The sequence below is a fragment of the Rousettus aegyptiacus genome, unplaced genomic scaffold (genome assembly GCF_014176215.1).
Source record: "Rousettus aegyptiacus isolate mRouAeg1 unplaced genomic scaffold, mRouAeg1.p scaffold_m13_p_6, whole genome shotgun sequence".
NCBI classification, from domain to species: domain Eukaryota; kingdom Metazoa; phylum Chordata; class Mammalia; order Chiroptera; family Pteropodidae; genus Rousettus; species Rousettus aegyptiacus.
The window spans coordinates 107,728,648-107,742,023 of NW_023416309.1; positions in this window are offsets into that span (position 1 = coordinate 107,728,648).

Genomic DNA, 13,376 nt, shown 5'->3' on the forward strand with positions numbered 1-13,376 from the left:
AGTTGATGCTTAGTGAATGTTAGTTGAATGGATTCGTGAATGAAGGTTGGAGGTTTCAGGAAGGAGAGTATTCGAGTATGAAGGATTAGAGTTAACAGAGCTGTTTCAGGAGAAACATCTCAAAATGCTATGATAAAAGTGTGTCTTTGAAGAAAAGTGGAAATTACTAGAATATAAAGGTGGGTGTACTCTCAGGCTATATAGTTCAGCTAGGTACCTATATGAATGAATATCCAAGTTTCATAGGATCGATAAGGCTCATGGGATGGTGAGGTTATGGTTAATGTATAAACTGACAGGTAAATAGATAACACGAGTGTCACGAAGAGGGATGGACCATACGGTATTTGCAAAGTGTGAAATTGACAGTCTCTTCTTAAGGAGAGCTGCAAAATACACAATTACCTCTCCTCCAGGACAAACAAGGCCCAGTGGATAGATCCCAGAATGTAGAGACTGGGTTCAAAAGCTCAGACTGGTCTGTGAGCTGAAAGAAAGAAAGAGATTAAAGAGATATCGTTTGATGTTGAGAAAGAGGATCAGATCTTATTCCATTACTGCCTGTTAAAAATGTTTTTAACTTAGAGTTGGGCAACATCTGGAAAGGGAAGTCCATGGCCCGTAAGCCTCAGCTCTAATGCTGATGGAAAGCCCTTCTGGAACTTTGTGGACCTAAAGGGATTTGTCAGTCTTGTGAGAGATAAGATCCTTCTGTTTAATATTTAAATCGCCCTACTGCAGATGAAACAGAGAAATAGACATTCTCTCCCTATTAAAGGGCATATTAAAGTTTGTGTTACAGAGATCACTTGACAGGAAGGAATCTGCTCAAAACATGGAATCTAGAAACATTATGAGGCATGAGAGTCTCAGCTGCAAAAGATGGTTAAAAACCACACTCTGACCTGGAGCAGAAAAGGTCGAAGATCGATCATTTATGCAGAGGTATCATCTGGATCAGGATTTGGCTAGCCTATTTTAAAAGTGAGGATTTTACCATAGAATCTGATTCAAATCTGCAGTGCTTGTAACAATATAAATAATCTCAAAGAGTCTGTCCGATGTTCTCCTTCTGAAGTTCGTTTTGTCATTTTCCTGTGTAAAAACTGCATTCGTAACTACAGACATGTACTGTGGATCACAGGACATTAAATCTCTAAAAAAATACTCCTAAAATGCCAACTCCCACAGGGAAGGGCTGCACATTCAATCTGTCATCAGTTAATGATCACTGAACAGGGATTGATTTCTTCACCCTTAGGGAAAGGGTGAGATCATAAGATTTTATGGAAAGAATGACATAGATTTCTGCTAATGTACATTACATGAAGTGCTTGGCCTTGAACATGGGGCAGTAAGGAGCTTTAAGATAGAATAATGTGCTTCATAGTAGTAAAGGGGCTAGATTATGAAAGAAATTGTGAGGAAACATTGACAAACTCTCAATTTTGCTTTTACTTATCTATTTGGCAAATAAATATCAAATATTTATCCACTCAGCACCTTCTAGAAGAAGAAGCAGGAGACGTCGCTTTAACCAAAGCTGACAGTGACCCGTGCATGCCCTCCCAAAGCATAAATTCCAGTGGAAAGAGGTAAATCACACACAAAACAAATCAGTAAATTTAAAGCCATTAAATTAATATCGGCACTGTGGAATAAAATTAATAAGAAAATAGAATGAAGATTACCGGTTTGGAATTTGGGGTGAAATTCCAAGCAGGCATTTCAGGAAAGGCCTCATTGAGACAGAGCCCCTTGGACAAGGATTTGCAGGAGGTAAGAGAAGGAACCAAGCAGACTGTGTGGAACAGGAGTGTTTCAGGCTGAAGCAACAGCACATGCAAAGGCCCTGAGGCATGATGTGCCTGGCATGTTCGAGGAACAGTGAGGAGGCCAACGTCACTGGGGTGAGCAAAAATAAGAAGAGATGAGGGAGAGAAGTGGGATATCAACGGGACTTCGGCTTTTGTTCAATAAGATGGGGAGATACCAGAAGTTTTGCACTAACGTAATCTAACATTTCTGCGAAGATGTTTTTTGGCTGCTAGATTTAGAAAAGACCATAAGGATGAAGCAGGGAGATTAGAAAGAGGGGCCTCTTGCGGAATACAGAAAGAGGATGATGGGCGGTCACAGTGATTGCCATGGAGACGTTGAAAAACAGTTAGTTGGTATACGTTTTGCAGTTAAGGCCGACAAGACTTGCTGTTAGATGTGATACACAGGATGATTCCAAGGTATTTGGCTGAGCAAGTAGAATGGGGAGAATTTTGGTACGAAAGATTTTGGAAAGCAGATCCGAAGTTCAACATTGGACATTCTTAGTTCGAGATTTCTATTATGGAGACTTCAGATGGGCAGTTAGAAGTACGAGTCTAGATTTCTAAGGGAATGACTACAAACTGAAAAGAAAAGAAGTCCAAAAACTTAACCCTTGAGCAGGCCTATATTTAGAGCTTAGGGAGTTGAGGAGGAACAAACAAGGGCATTGGAAAAATGCCATAAAGGTAGAAGAGCTAGGTAAGTACAATGTTCTGGAAATCCATAAGAAGGGCATGGGCAACTGCATCAAATGAATAATTGACTGTGGCTTATAGAGCAGAAGTCATTGATGGTTGTGATAAAAGCAGATTTGGTGGGATGGCAAAGGTAAAACTCCGATCAGAGTAGTTTTAAGGAAGAATGGGAAGGGAGGAATTTAAGGTGGGCAGCGGGGTGTAGACAACATGTTGGAAACGGTCTCCAAATCTGGAGTAACCATGATAGCATCATGAGTACTGAGCTGGCCTCCATGCTCTTTTACTTAAGGTGATTGGTTATCAGACTGAAAGCAAGGATTTGGCTTTGAGAGGTCTTCTAAAGCAACCCCTAGAATGTTCTTTCTATTTAATCTCAGGGGTTGCCTGGCTCTCTTCACTCTAATTTAATGCGCATGTCATAAACCAGAAAGGGAAAGAATGCACTGACAGAGCTATATATCTGAAATTTCTCTGTTCTAAATGTCAGAATATCAAACTAGAATAAGAAAATCGTCTTCGGTTTATCAATGGGGATTGTTGTAAATGTAATACCTTTTCTTTTTCAGTCATAATTGTTAGTGATACAACCATATTTCTTTTGTTTCTGTAAGTCTGCAATGTTCAGCCCACTATTTGGATTCATGTGCAGATTATTTTACTTTAATAGGTATTGTGCACTTGTTTATAGCATTGACAGTTTTCAGAGCTTGAATTATATGCCTGTCTTACCTATAGTTTGTTATTCACCCACCTTAGAACTGAAGCAATCCAGTAATCCTTAGTTGTTGAACCTGAAAGCTTTGGAGTATTATAAATAGAGGTGGATTTCAAGATTTTAGGGACTTTCAGACACCCAAGTTGGGGTGAAGCAAAGGCAGCATCATTCAGGAATGCATTTCACATTTGGTAATATTTGACCCCAGATGAAATAAAATGTGGCTTCACCTCCAATGTAAATATTGGTCAGTTCCTATCCCATTAAGTCTTGCTGAAGACAAAGATTTCAGCCTATCAATCATAATAATACTCCCATTAGCTCTTAGGCAACATGTCTGCATAGGAAATTGCCTCTCCCTATCTCTCGCTCCCTCTCTTTTTGTCTGTTGATGATTTAGAGACAGTAAGATCTCCAGGCTTATCTTGAAAATATTTACTCAGCTTCTTTCAGTGATTATTTCAGAGTCTGCTCATAGGAGCATATGTTTCTCTAAAGGAAAGGATGATAGAAGATGAAGAGCACGGAGAGCCCCTGTCTGGCCTGATATTTTGGTGGAAGGTGATAGAGGAGATTAGGAAAGCAATGTCGAGGAAATGTTTTTGATTATCTGCTCCATTCAGTGAAGCAAAAATAAAGGTATAAATCTCCATCTGGTTTCATTTTATTTTCTCCCATTAGGTCCAGATGGACTTACACCTAAGGCTTTTTTGTTTTCTTCTTATTTTTGTTTTGTCTAGCTATTCTCTTGTGTTTCTGACTCTGCTCACCCTTTGAGAAGTTAACTGTGCATCAAAAAAAAAATACTATAACATAACATTTACCATTGAAATATGGCAGGTAATGTATTTGAGCATGAATATTGATCTTTCTTTTCTCCTGATATGACTCTGATCTCAACTATCTCTTTTGTAATATATATGATCTGCGTATATAATTAAATATTATTTCAACATCATTGGATTAGTTGAGACTATTTGAAAACTGTGAAGTTGCGATTATATTTAAAGTACTTTTAGATATCTTAAGATGATTTAGCAGCAAATTTTTAGAAAGAAGAAGTGAATAATGTTCTCATTCTGGCTATGAATATGTCCCATTGAAAGACACAGAAGATAAATGATGTCCCCCAGGATACAGAGTTCATTGGTGGGAATAATAATATTAAAACTCAAAGCTCCTGAATTCCAAATCACATTGTAATCCAGCCACGATATTCCAAACTAAATCTAAATAAGTATAAGACCTGAGAAATATGTGTTTGTGGACTAGAATGAAGACAATGTATGTAGCTGAGCACTTGGAGTCTGACAAAAAATCAGAATTTTCGTCTTTGGTGAAAAATAACTTTCAATTCATAGAGCAGATATTGAAAAATTAAAACTCGTAATCACAGGGAACTGGCGAATCATTTTACCTTTTACTTTTAATTATTCCTGAGTCCAAAAACAGGAATCTTTTCAAAGTTTAATACCTTCAAGTTTTGGTGGCTACAGCATATTTTCCTGGAACATATTTGACAACAGGTAATAGATTTCAGAACCCAAATGCTTTCTATTAGGTGTTACCTCGCCTCAAAAAATGAGTGAATAATACTGCACAGAAGCATTCAGTACATCACTGAGATAGGATTGTGGTCAAACCACATCGCTCAGCAGGGGGATTCTTTTGTTTCCCTGATACAATTGGAATAAGTTCAAAGAACTGGAATACCTAGAAAAGAAGATGAGCCAGCTGATTTATGAATAAAGATTAAAGAAGAAATTAAAGAAGCCAAACAAACAGACTTTGTCTAACCTGTGTGTAAGAAAGACTGTGACAGGATCGGAAGTATACCTCACTGAAAAGTTTAAACATGAATGAAAACGATTATGGGATGCAATAAAAGAAACGTAGTACTAGTACTACAGAGATCATAGGAGAAGTGTAAAAACACCGCTAAACTCATCATCTTGTTTGCCTGTGTCCAAGAGCGATTGCATTATAAACCAAGATCTCTGGGGTAATTGTGGGAGCTGTTTGCTGTTTGGAGCTAGGCTAAACTCAGACCAAGATGAAGTGGTCCATCACTCAGGCGTCAGAGTGAAAAACCATTCTGCTTTTTTCTCATTAGAATAATAGATCGTTGTACATGGACTCCCATGAGAATAAAAAATTTGAATGAATTATTATCAAGAAGTCCAGAGTTTAGTTATATATGTGTGTATATATATGAGTATATGTGTGTGTGTGTGTATAACTAAGTATTCAACAGATAATTTGGAATAAAGGGAAATTAATCAGCTATCTATTGCTGTATAACAAATTACCTCAAAACTTAGTGACTCAAAATACCAGTAAACATTTGTCACTTCACATGGCTCTGGTGGGTCAGGAATTTAGGAATGGCTTGACTGAGCATTTCCGGCTTAGGGTCTCCTGTGAAGGTACCGTCAAGAGGTCACAGCACCTGCAATCCTTTAGATGATATCACGAAGCTTCGATGAAGCTGCATGAAGCTGGTGTGTCTACTTTGGAGATGGCTCGCTCACAGGGTTGGCAGGCTCATGCTCGCTATTGGCAGGAGGCCTCACTTCATTGCCACATGGATTTCTTCATAGGGCAGTTTAGTGTGTCCTCATGACATGGCAGCTGACATTCTTCAGAACGAGTGATCCAAGAAGCCATAATGTTTTTTATGACCCCCAACTCAGAATCCACACTCCATCATTTCTGCAACAGTCTATTGATTTCACAGGCAAGCCCTGTTCGACCTGGTGGGGAACTGTACATAAATGTGAACACTTACAGATGAGGTTTACTGGGTGTCACCTTGGAGGCTGGCTCCTAAAGAATCTCGTGTCAATTTTAATTTATTTCAAGATCTGACATTGTTCTCTTTTGCAAAAATAATTCTTCTCTAACTCCTCCATAATAGTAAATGGGGTAGCAATCTAGGTTTTAATAAAACCATTATCATTAAATAATCTTTTCTGAAAATAGTAGTTAAGATCTGATAAAATATTTTCCACTTATCCATAATTACCATGCAGTAAATGCTAATTAGTTACACAATGTTCATGACAATTTTAAGCCCAAAACAATAGATTGGGAAATTGAGGCAAGAAAGGTGAATTAATTTGCCTAAGTTCATGAGGCGGGGCCACTTTTGAATCCAGACTGAGGTAGCAGAGCACACACGATCAGGTCAAGATCTCGGCAGGAAACGAGAGGCACAAACGAATGGGGAAAGTCTGAGTAGGTTTCATACAGGGATTATTACAAAGGTACGGGCGCAGCTCGAATCCAATATGAAATGCTTGAATGTCTGGGGCTAGTGACAGATTTCTACCTTGAAGATGTGGGGAGACAGCAGCTCCCTGAGTGAGAGAGCAAACTATGCCAAGAAGACTTCCAATGGTAGTTATAGACTCGGTTAAAGGGACACACATCATGTAGGATGTGTGAGGAGACACATAATCTGAGATCACTCTCCCTCCACCCATCGGCTTCCTCTTAGCCAAATTCAAGCCGAAGTCAGTCGCAACTGTGCCTTTTGATGCAGTCACCTTATGAATTGAGCAAAACATGGTGACAAGAGGATCTGAAAATACCCAGCATATTCATTACTATCCCCTGTGCTGTTTGTGCTCCCGTTAGCTCAGTCAACTTCACGATTCTGAATATAATGAAGAAACTGAAGATCAGAGAGAAGAATTTATACGCTAAGCATTTTACAACTAGGGCTTCAAGTCAACACTCGCACAGAAGCCTTGGGCTCCAAGGCATTTCAGAGCAGAATATCCCTCTGGAGGAGTCAGGCTTTTGGCAGAAGAGTAATTCTGAATTAACTGTACCCATCATCATCATTATCATCTTAATTATTTTTTTTTATCACATACCAGATGTTAGGCCCGGTGCTAAGCACCTTACATTATGAGCTCAACACAAAGATTTTAGCAATCTTATAATGTTTATTTCCATTCTTGTATAGAGGCTTAACAAAGTTAAGTGAATTGTGCAAGATTACATACCTAGTAAGTGGTAAAGGTGAAATTTGAAGTCAGTTAGACTGTCTCCAGAATCTGCACACGTACCTACTGTCTAGATTACATCTATCACACCAGCACACCACTGGAGTTCAGGCATGAATAAACAATATATTATGAGACCGTATTATAGCTCGGTGTATTTAAAATTATCACTCACAGCTTGGCCTTCCATTTATTATCTTTCCTTATTTTCTAGAGAGTAGCTTCCTCTACCTTTATATCCTGCTCAGATTTTGTTTTATTTTAAAGAACAATTTAAAGAATTAAAGCACCTGAGTATAGAGAGAAAGTACCTATGCTATTGTTTTCATAGCCAATTCGTTGTCACAAAACTAGAATAAAACACTGGTAGAAATTTCCTTTAGAGTGTCTCAGTTACCAGAGCCAGACACATTTACAAATGCCCATCCTCGGCCTACCTGTACTTTGGTTTAGTAACCTGAAATTAAATTTGCTCATCACTTTGGTTCTGAATCTTTCCCTAGGAGAGAGGAAAAAAATTATCGGTCTCCATGGCATCATATCTCATTTTTTTTTTGGCTTTTTATAGTTTCAAACCCAATTTTTATTCCTTGTGATGATTCAGGCTGTGTCTATAGGACGCCAACACAAATGGTAAAAAAGAGAAAAATTCAGTGTAATAATGGTGGGGTTTAGTTGACAAAAATTCTAAATAAAGTAAAATTCCATCTATTTGGAAGTCTTTTAGAACTGAGGTCTTTCCAGATCATTAGGATTTTAATTGTTAATATTAGTTTTTTTTTTAAAAAACTCTAACCATCTTATTTCAAAATCATCCTAAACGTTTAACAGATTTTTATTCCAACAATACTGTGTACTAGATATGTTTAAATACGCTTCAGTATGAAACATCTAGATATACTGGATAAAATATATATTTAAAAAAAAGCAAAAATAATCAAATAAAAAACAAAACAAAGCAAAACACTCCAGCGAAACTATAGAGTAAGCTGTCGCTTACTGTTTGGCTGTCCTGAGGACTTAGGCTTAATGAATAAACTGGAAGAGAAAAGAACATTTTTGGCTCACACAAGGTGGGAAGATGAACCTGTCACCATCAGATAAAATCAGGATTTTTTGAAGGATTACACCTTCAATGAGGGAGTACAATAGACAACGTCTGCCCACCAGCAAAGAGCTATGACACAGAATCTTGGTTTTCTTATTCCGGCTCTAGATTAGAGGAAGGGGTAAGGAGAAAAATTCTTCCCTGAGAGCTCATCACAGCAAGGCAGCCTGATGCAGAGTTGGCATGTATATTCATACTCCTTGAATGGTCCTGAAAATCACAGGTCAAAAAAATCAGTATGTGTGCATCACAGTGCCAGCATAATGTGGCTGACGGCAGTTAAAACAAATTTCAGAGGGATTTTCAATTCAGATCACATAAAATTTCTCCACATTAAACCTCCTCAAACAGAAATAAATAATGAAAAATAATAAAATACTCCAGGATTTGCTACTTAGACTGGCATGTAGACCCACAGCATTGGAATCACTTGAGGGCTTGTTAGAAGTGATGAATCTCAGATTTTAATCTTCTCCGAGTGAATCAAAACATGCAATTTTACAATCTGTGCATATGAAGCAAAAACATATTAAAGCTTAAGCAATACTGCTTAAGGAAACAAGCCACCATAAGAAAGATCCTGCACAAACAATATGTTAGAATTCCGAAAATATTCCATAGAAGAGTTATTGGATGCAGATTTAAACATAAATGCACCTGGACTGATTTAATGAAGAAACAATGGACCAAATTATATGAAACAAAATATTATAGTATTGAAAAAAAAGTAGGAAAAAATATATATCAATGAAAAATGTGGTTATATAGTCATTGGAATTAAACTCAATGGAAATGTTGAACAAAAGATAAAGCACAGCTGGAGGAAAAAGTAGCGAACTGGAAGGTAGATCTCAAGAAATTATTCAGAATGCAATGCAGAGTGACAAAAATATGGACAATAATGAAGAGAAGCTAAAAGAATTGGAGAAGATCCATTAAATGTTTAAAAGTCATTTCAAAAAGAGAGAGTAGGAAAAATATAGGACAGGCAATATTCACAGGGAAAATAAAAACATTCAAAAAATTTTTTATGAATCAAATTCTTAGATTCTAGAATCACAACAGACTGGAAGCAGTTTTAAAAAAAAAGAATGAAAGAAATTCACAATTAAATTATTAGTAAAAAAAAAAACAACAACTGTAGAAACTTAAAGACAAAGAGAACATTTTTAAAACATCAAGAGAGGAAAGACACATGTTACCTACAGAGGAAGGTCAATTATATGAATAGAAAATTTCTTAAAAACAAACAACTGAAATCAGAAAACGGGAGTATATCTGAAATGAAAGAAAAAATAATTAGATTATCAAGAAGCTATATGAGAAAAGAAATTAGTAAACGTGTGGATAAATCTACATAAATGTTTACATAAAACAATCACAACAGCAACTAATTTAATAAGTAAAGAAAGCAACATGGAAAGTCATGATCTGTAAGATAGGAATAAGATAATGATAGTTAAATATTTTAAGGTCTTCATAATATGGGATGGGTGCTGTTGATTAATTTTTGGCTTCGTTAAGGAAAGTAAAATTGGATCTATACCTTCCTAAGCAGTAGATGGTAGATGGAAATATGTTTTGTTTACTTTTTTTTTTATCAGCAAGTACTTCTTTATCTCAGCCTACGATGTTGTTCATATTAAATAATTTTCCTCTTCAGAACCCTGCTGCCCTTGTGTGCTTGCATCCTTCTGCTTCTCTTCTCTTTAGCCTCAATCTTCAAGAAAGGTAGTCTAAAATGAACACCTTGCTTTCAATATTACCCACACACTCCTTAAACCCATGTTATCTGGCTTCCTCCTTCACTGTCTTAAAGTCACCCCTTATATCCTAGTTAGAAAATCAGTGACTCATTCTTTATTAAGCTAACTATGGTTTATGGGCTTATGACATCAGCATCACTTGGGAGCTGGGTAGGAATACAGAATCTCTGACCTCACTTCAGACCTAATGAATTAGAATCTGTTGTTTAACAAGATACCCAGGGTTGAAAATATTTGACATTGTGCACCATTCACAAGCACTTGAAATTTTCACTTATTGTCCTCTTGCATTACTGCCTTCCTTATTTATTTTATATCAGCTCTCGCTTATTTTTCTTCTTCCATCACAAAAATGCAGATATTCTCTAAGTTCTTTATCTTGGCCCTTAATCCTTACCTCGCCTCTGCTTTCTCTCTCCCACATTCTTGATAATTTACTCCAGTGACTGACTTCCGTTATCTTCCTAGGTAGGTGGTTGGTTCACTTCAGAATCACCTAGGCTGCTTGTTAAAAATAAAATTTCAGGAGCCCTCACCAGAGCTTCTAAACCAGCAGGTCTAGTTTAGGATCAAGAATATGCCCTTTTAAAAGCATCCCCTACCACCCCAGGTAATTCAGATGCAGCCAGCTCATACATTTTTCATTTGGGAACAGATGCAGTGGATTAGGAGATGGTTATATAGATCTCCAGTTTTTACTCTTTTATTCATCCTTGGAGGCTATGTAGAAATAATCTCCCAAATGTCATTAGCTTAAAGCGATAAGTGTGTATTTGTTTTCTTGTATCACAGTCCAGTACTGAAGGTGTCTGTCCCAGAATGTGGCTCAGGAACATGAGTTTCTTCCCTTGTTTGGCCGATTCATCCCAACATACTCTTCTTTCAGCCACACATATGGCGGGGAAGGACAAAGAAGTGGAATGATGCACAAGCCTTAAGGACAGGTCTAGAAATTGTACACCTCACTTCTGCTCTTGTTTCGCTACCAAATTAGTCATATGGCAATACACACAGTGCAAGGAAGGCTGGGAAATGTAGTCTTCCTGTGTATCTAGGGGGAGTAAATGGCACTGGTGAGCATTTAGCCAGTCTCTGCCACAGCCCTTGAATTTGTGTCTTACATTCCCAGGTACCTGCAGGATATCTTCACTTGGGTATTTGACTAGCGTAACCAAGTCACTGTATTTTAAACAGAAATAATCCCTGAATCTCCATGCCTCTTTCCCAACTTGAACTTCCTTTTAAATTTATTACATTTGTTAATGGCGTCACCTTTCTAGTCACAGAAGCTTAAAGCCTGAACATCTCCTTTTATTTCCCTCCTCTCATATACCTATGGGCAACTGTTTGCCAAATTATGTTGCTTCTGTCTCTAAAATGTTTCTTTGAACCTCCTATTAGATCACGTTTTCAGTGGCATTGCCCAATTTTGGCTCATGTTAGCTGTTTCTTAGAGTACGTCTCTACCCCGCGATGCAGACACGTCAGCCACCCATTCCCTTCCATGTTCTTTTCTCCAGTTGGCTGGCTGTACATTTCTCACTGGCCAGTGGCCCCTCCTGCTCTCCTCTGCAGGGTATAAATACTACCTAATGATTACAAAGCACTAACCATGAGTCAAGTGCTGGGTAAGTATTTTACATGGAGTGAATATTATCATCATCTCTCTCTTCTGTGAATAGATAAACAAGACCCAGGAGTGAATATTATTATCATCCTCTTTCTTTTTCTGTGAATAGATGAACAAGGCCCAGGGGTAAAGTAATTTTCACTGGCTGGCAAGTGAAGAGTAAGCATTTAAGCCTGTAATTTGGTAGAACCTCCCAAACGCTAAAGCTCATGTTTCATTATAAACAAAGTACTTCATAATATCTGCTTCTTTATAATCTGCTCTATCCTCTTTTGGCAACCAATCGAAGCCTGGCCCTCTCCTGCGGACCTTCCTTTTTACTGAGTCCTGTCGAGTGCTCGGTCCTTCTTCGTTCACACGACATGTGGCACAAGTGGTCCAAACTTAGGGTAAGCGTTCCCGCATTCTGCAACTTTCAATCTGTTCTTATATATCCTTGAAGACGAACAAACTAAAAGAAAAGTGAAAATGCTCCTTTCGTTTAGAGGGTAAATTAGTCATCTCAACTTCTCTCAATCCTTCTTTACAAACATTTATCACATTCTTTACTAATAAAGTCACTCATATTATCTTTACCGATGAGTTATAGTCACCACCCAACATAAGCAGATGATGTCTATGTCACTGTAAGTGTCACATCCAACCTGCTGGCTTTGCATTCCTTAATCTATCACTTCAGCTAGCTCACCTTTATCCTTTCGACAACTTTCTCACGCCCGCGATTGACCTCTAGATTTGCCTCCTTCTGGTTTTAAACTCTAATATTTCAGTTCATAGCTCTCTTACCTCACTTTTGCTCATTCTCACTGATTTTTAAATTCATTGTGACCTCTGGTTGCATGAGCTCCTATATATTTTTCTGGTTTATTGATGCAAAGAAATAGTGCTTGTTTTTTATTGTTTTTCTATTTGAGTGATCTTGAAGTGCTGGAAAAAATCTACCGTTAAACTGATTGCCCAAATTTTATTTTCTTGGTATTACTATCCTCCATGATTACTTTTATTCGTTAATACTTCTATACACTTCTTCCATACAACTTTAATCTTCCATTAAAAGCTTATCCCAAAGCTTTTTATTCTATCTCATTTCTATATACATCTACAACCATTTTCTTATTCCCATGTCTTCAAATCTTTACTAGCTCTCTTTTACATAGTCATTTTCACCAATATGTCAATCAACACACCCACTCACTCTTTTTAGAAAACAAATAATCCTCAATCTGTACTGAATCTTGATTACTACCTCTCATATCTTCTTCCTTGACTCACCAATCTTCTGATACCAGTAATCTACACTATCTCTAGACCTTCGTCTATGTCATAAAACTTTTATTCTATAGAGAAAAGTCAACCGCATACGTAAAGAAGTGAGCTAATCTTGTAGGCATGCAATCATTTTTCTTTTAGTAGATAAGGGTCAAATATAAACACATGTCAAGAATTTTATTTAACATAAAATCATTATTAAAAATGTATTCATTATTAATGAATGAGTAACATAAATGAGATGTTATGACCAATTTAAAGTACAGACACACTTGTGTATGTGCCTATGTGCACACAGAGATATACTTAAAATTTAATAAAATAAGGTTAAGATAAGATTGTGAATCAGATAC